We start from the raw sequence: 6,620 nt of genomic DNA on the forward strand, positions 1-6,620 counted from the left end.
AGCTTCATTTTCTGTAATTGCTTAAATTCTTTAGGACATGTTGTAGGGCTGGCGTTTCTATCACATCGGGTGGGAATAGTAGAATGTCTTTTTAACAGAGTTAGCCTTGTGTCTCTTAATTATCATATGTACTCCAAAGTCTTATTATAAATTATGTAACTAGCTAGTGCTTGAAACATTAATACTTAGCTCAATTTTAGGTAGCACAATCCATGTTAGTTTTCATTTTCTTGCTACATATATAATGTTAATTCTGATTAGTGAAGCTTTTTGGCTCTCAGACTCCATGGGGGTCCATCCCTTGTCGTCCTATGTTTTTTCCAATGGTTTATGTTAATGACAAATTTAAAATTTACCGGTGTATAAGTAGAGCTTATGGTTCAGTATGTCGTTGTAAGTAGTTTATGGTTCAAATGGGTGTCATCGATGCTGATGAGACACGAGTTTATGTGAAGTTTGCATCTGAGGCATTTCTGTGGCGTCACTCTTTTTCACCTTGAGATCTGATGCATCACCCTCGCTGATGTCTATGCGTTTTCTTGGTATTTATTTTTCCAAAAATATTTGGTTTTGCGTTTAAATTCCCTAGTGATGAGTTGATGAGAGAGAATTTCCCTATAGGTTTGATTGGATGATATGATGCCCTAAAGACTGATCCGAATATAATCATCCTTTTGTTTCCACACAAAAAAAGTTGTGTTTTTTTACCTCATCTTATCATTGTTTTCTTCGTTGCCCTTGTTAGTGTAATTTCATTTATACAATAGATGATTATTTATTTATGGATTTGGTGGTTTTCATTGGTTGATTGACATGATGGATCCATAACAAAAGTAAAGAGGGTTTGGTTGTACATGTAAATTTGGTAATTCAACATGCATTTTTATGTTATATTACCTTTTTTGTGTGTTTAAACAAACTTAGTTTTCCTCCATGTTGCTATGCAAAACAGAAGGTATGCTTGATTCAAGGGATGCACAAATCAATGATGACATCACACAAATCCAATTTATTATCACTAATAGTTGTTGTACCACCCACCTTCTGAAAATGATGTGATATGTACATATAAACTACCTATGTAGGTCCAGTTTGGACTATAATAGATCAAGTAGAGCGATCAGATTTTCAGTCTATTGCCTTGCCGTGTTATGTAGCATTGCGAGGTTTAAATGTATTGTCTCATTTTGTGTTGTAGTGAGTTCCACACATTCTGAAGATAGAGCCGATAGACACCAGTGAAAAATGAAGAAATGAGGGTCCACTAGAAACTTTGAGTAGGAGGAGGAGATCTCGACGGAGTTTGTGTTTCAGGAATTGTAGCAGCGCATCCTCTGACCATGACCTAGGTAAGCTCCTTCTTTTAGTGATGTTAGTTAGTCAGCTTTCTCCACCTTAGCTCCACGTGGCAGCCTGGCCAGCTACCTTCTTCTCTCCAATTAATCCTTCCTATTTGTAGGCCTGAGCCAAATGCAGTTTTGACTGCACTCAACTGTAGGTTCTTTGATATATTTTAGTAAGTGAAACCCGACTTCTCATGGTTTGCCTAATCAATGGTTAGTCTATTGTACAATTGAACTAGGTCCATGGCTTTAAGAAATTGAGCGAAACCAAATTTTCAGGCTTTAAACCCAATCATTCGTATTTGTTGCAGTTACCAAATGTTCAGTTATAACTTTAAAATGTGAAATACGCTACATGCTCCTATCCTGTTTAGCTAGGTATCCTATAATAATTTGATGTGGACATCGTATGTACGTCATGAATTCTTTGAATTTGTTCCACTCTTAAATTTTGTACGTCAGTCCAAATTATCCAATATTTGTTAGCATGGTCAAATTATAGAAGTTGAATCAATTGGTCCAAATTAGCCAATCCAAATGTCGTATAACACAAGAAAGTTGTTCCATTCTTAGATGTTGAGCCAAAATTTCCTTATTCTGAAACATTGACGTAAATTACAACATTAAAAGAAGCAATTTTACTCAAGGCCAGCACATTCAAGGAGTTGTCATTAAATCATTTATTAATGAGTTCTTTAATACTTGAGATGATATTGTCATAAACTTATATCATTGCTTACTATATATATATGTCTCCATGATGACTGCACGCTTGTTACAAGCTTCAGCTGGATCAAATAGTTGGATCTTCAGTTGTATCATTGCTTACTATATATATCTTTCCGTCGACACGCCGAACCCATACATCGATCCTTTGCCTCATTTCTTGCTTAGACGCCATGATACAACCTTGGCGGTTGGCCAGTGGCTACCAGGTGATTTCTCTTTTAAATGATTGCTGAGAATCAGTTCTATGATTGCAGCTTATAAACACAAATGTTGGATGTCCCTTATGTCTTGTACTTATTTATCATGATAGATGCAATTGCTTATTCATAGGTTCTCTCAGAATCCTTCTTTAATTGATTTACTTTGGAGTTTGGAACTTTGGAAAAAGGAGACTATATTTTTTTATAATCTATGTTTGCTCTATCATGGATTCCCTCTATAGCCTATGTACGTTTCAGAAATAAATACACACCTAGGAGAAACCTGAGAGATAATAATAGTGCTAAGCAATTGCTCTGATTTTCATTCTATGCTATCATCACACTCAATAGACATTCAACAAAAACGTAATCAACTTTCCCTGTGTCCTGCATCATCTACTATTAATCAAATTTTGTAGCGAGTGTCTTTTACGCCTGATTCCCAGACTTATAAATTAGCATGCATGTTTCTCTACATTGGATAGCTTTTATTGTGACTACAAAGAATTTAATTTGAGGATGGCATGTCAATATTCTATACCTTAGGTATGAAGTGACTTCTAAAATGTCTTAGGTTTCCCTGTAAATTCCACAAATTGATGGCAAGCCATTAAAACCTATAGGGTGCTCCACCGATGGTGAAAATACCTTACAAGATGATGTTGGATATTCTTCTACAAAATTTGGGCCTACCGGTGGGTGAGCATCGGAGCAAAATGTGATAGTGGCATGATGTGCATAACTGTTTATTTCCATACACCCGCATCATCTTTTGGAAATATATAAAACAGTTGTATGGCTATACCGGGGGTGCAGTCTGTACATGAGGCCATGTCAGAAGACACTATCGCTATGGAAGCAAAAGGATTCATGAAAATGTGAAACCTTCTTCTACAAACCCTATGGGCTGATTCGTTTAGCTAAGCAACATAACAACGCTGATAACTAGTAATGTTGTTATGTTGCACTATTATAGTCCCTAGTATGCCTCTACTTGACTAGCTCATTAATCAAAGATGGTTATGTTTCCTAACCATAGACATGTGTTGTCATTTGATGAACGGGATCACATCATTAGGAGAATGATGTGATGGACATGACCCATCCATTAGCTTAGCATTATGATTGTGTTAGTTTCATTGCTACTGCTTTCTTCATGACTTATACAAGTTCCTCAGACTATGAGATTATGCAACTCCCGAATACCGGAGGAACACTTTGTGTGCTACCAAATTTCACAACATAAAAGGGTGATTGTAAAGGTGCTCTATAGGTGTCTCTGAAGGTGTTTGTTGGGTTGGCATAGATCGAGATTAGGATTTGTCACTCCGTGTTTCGGAGAGGTATCTCTGGGCCTCTCGGTAATACTCATCACTATAAGCCTTGAAAGCATTGTGATTAATGAGTTAGTTGCGTCATGAAGTATTACGAAACGAGTAAAGAGACTTGCCGGTAACGAGATTGAGATAGGTATTGAGATACTGACAATCGAATCTCGGGAAAGTAACATACCGATGACAAAGGGAACAACGTATGTTGTTATGCGGTTTGGCCGATAAAGATCTTCGTAGAATATGTAGGAACCAATACGAGCACCCAGGTTCTGCTATTGGTTATTGACTGGAGATGTGTCTTGGTCATGTCTACATAGTTCTCGAACCCGTAGGGTCCGCACGCTTAACGTTCGATGAAGATTGTTCGGAGTCCCAGATATGATCACGGACATGACGAGGAGTCCTGAAATGGTCGAGACTATATTCAGACACCGGAAGTGTTCCGGAGAAGTTTCGGATATAACTGGAGTACCGGAGGGTTACCGACACCCCCTGAGGAACTAATGGGCCTCGATGGGCCCTAATGGAGAGAGAGGGGCCAGCCAGGGCAGGCCGCGCGCCCCCTCCCCCTGAGTCCGAATAGGACAAGGAACGGGGGGCATCGCCTCCCTTGCCTTCCCCCTCTCCCTCTCCTTCCTTCCCCCTCTCTCCCTTTAGGTGGAAACCTACTAGGACTTGGAGTCCTAGTAGGATTCCCCTATTGGGGCGTGCCCTAGGAGGGCCGGCCAGCCTCCCCCTTGCTCCTTTATATACGGGGGTAGGGGGGCACCCTAGAACACACAAGTTGACAATTGTTTTAGCCGTGTGCGGTGCCCCCTCCACAGTTACACACCCTGGTCATATCGTCGTAGTGCTTAGGCAAAGCCCTGCAACGTTAACTTCATCATCACTTCACCACGCCGTCATGCTGACGTAACTCTCCCTCGACCTCAGCTGGATCTAGAGTTCATGGGACGTCACCGAGCTGAACGTGTGCAGATCGCGGAGGTGCCGTACCTTCGGTGTTAGGATCGGTCGGAATGTGAAGATGCACGACTACATCAACCGTGTTGTCGTAACGCTTCCGCTTTCGGTCTACGAGGGTACGTGGACACACTCTCCCTTCTCGTTGCTATGCATCTCCTAGATAGATCTTGCGTGATCATAGGATTTTTTTTTAAATTACCGTGTTCCCCAACAGTGGCATCCGAGCCAGGTCTATGCGTAGATGTTAAATGTACGAGTAGAACACAAAGAGTTGTGGGCGATAATAGTCATACTGCTTACCAGCATGTCATACTTTGATTCGGCGGTATTGTTGGATGAAGCGGCTCGGACCAACATTACTCATATGCTTACGCGAGATTGGTTCTACCGATGTGCTTTGCACATAGGTGGCTGGTGAGTGTCTGTTTCTCCAACTTTAGTTGAATTGAGTGTGGCTACGCCCGGCCCTTGTTGAAGGTTAAAATAGCACACTTGACAAAAAATCGTTGTGGTTTTGATGCGTAGGTAAGAACGGTTCTTGCTAGAAGCACATAGCAGCCACGTAAAACTTGCGACAACAAAGTAGAGGACGTCTAACTTGTTTTTGCGGGACTTGCTGTGATGTGATATGGTCAAGCATGATGTGATATAAATTGTTGTATGAGATGATCATGTTTTGTAACAAAGTTATCGGCAACTGGCAGGAGCCATATGGTTGTCGCTTTATTGTATGCAATGCAATTGTGATGTAATTGTTTTACTTTATCACTAAGCGGTAGCGATAGTCGTAGTAATAATAGGTGGAGAGACGCACTACAAAAAAAATACACTTCCGTGATGATACGTGTTTGTCACAGTAGGTCGCGTTTTTTTTCATGCATGTACATCCATGAGGATTTTATGACAGAATCAAGATAGTCATACATGTGCTGTCGTAGAAGTGTTCCATGACATTACCAAAATTATCATCACAGAAGTGTCCACTTCCATGATGATAAATCGCGTGTCATAGAAGTGCTTTCGTCAAGGGTGACCGACACGTGGCATCCACCGTAACGGAACGCCGTTCAGCTATCGGGTCGGGTTTCGGATCCGATAACCCGTTAACAGCCCCGACCAATGGGGATTTTCCACGTGTAAAATCATCATTGGCTGGAGGAAACATGTGTCGGCTCATCGTTGGGACAGATGTCATCCACTCATTAGACAGAAGGCGCCTATGATACGTTGACATGTGGCACGGCCCAACAGTGGCCCATTCCTGTGAAAAGGCCGGCCCGTTTGACTTGGTCAAAAGCTGGCGGGCCGGCCCATGGAAAGCATGTTCGCATATAGCCCATTTATAGCTCGCTAACCCAAGGCCCGTTACACCCTATCCTAATTAGGCCCACTAGCGTCATCTGGGCCATCCAATATGATTCCAGCCCATTTTCACTTCTGGCCCATGTATGGCCGATGACGTCTTTCGGCCCATATGAGGCCCTTTGTAACTCTTGGCCCATTAACGGCCCGTGGTGAAACTGGCCCGTAATGAACAGTGTATCACTTTACACCCATTAATGGCCCATGGTGAAACTGGCCCATCATGAACAGTATATCACTTTATACCCATTAACGGCCCGTTATTCCGTTGGGCCGTTTCCAGCCCAAGTTAACTTTCGGCCTTCTGAGGGCCCATTTATTCTTGGGATCATTTGCAGCATTCGGTTACTTACGGCCCGTTACTATCATTTTCTGCTTGTGGGCCAAATTCAGCCCGTCGTTACAGTCGGCCCGTTTATGGACTGTTAATCCGTTGGGCCATTTTCATAGCATCACCAAATACGACCTATTAATGGCCCGTTATGGTCAGCCCATAAAACGTACGATTTCCATTAAAGACCCGTCTACGGCCCATTAAAGGCCCGTACAAGACCCATAAATGAGTTGGCCCTTACAAGGCCCATGGATCCTATGAGGCGTAGAAGGCCCATGGATCCTACGAGACGTAGAAGGCCCATGGATCCTACGAGACGTAGAAGGCCCATGGATCCTACGAGACGTTGAAG

At 42.0% G+C, this 6,620-nt stretch overlaps 1 non-coding gene and 1 pseudogene across 1 annotated transcript; both read left to right on the plus strand.

Moving 5' to 3' along the window:
• The first annotated feature begins 423 nt into the window (after window positions 1–423).
• LOC119351060 lies at window positions 424–515 on the plus strand (annotated as a pseudogene).
• Window positions 516–589: 74 nt separating this feature from the next.
• Window positions 590–672, plus strand: LOC119351064. The gene has a single exon (XR_005169606.1). It is a non-coding gene; the product is annotated as a small nucleolar RNA Z102/R77 (small nucleolar RNA).
• Window positions 673–6,620: the final 5,948 nt, after the last annotated feature.

This window comes from Triticum dicoccoides, chromosome 1B (genome assembly GCF_002162155.2).
Source record: "Triticum dicoccoides isolate Atlit2015 ecotype Zavitan chromosome 1B, WEW_v2.0, whole genome shotgun sequence".
NCBI lineage: Eukaryota > Viridiplantae > Streptophyta > Magnoliopsida > Poales > Poaceae > Triticum > Triticum dicoccoides.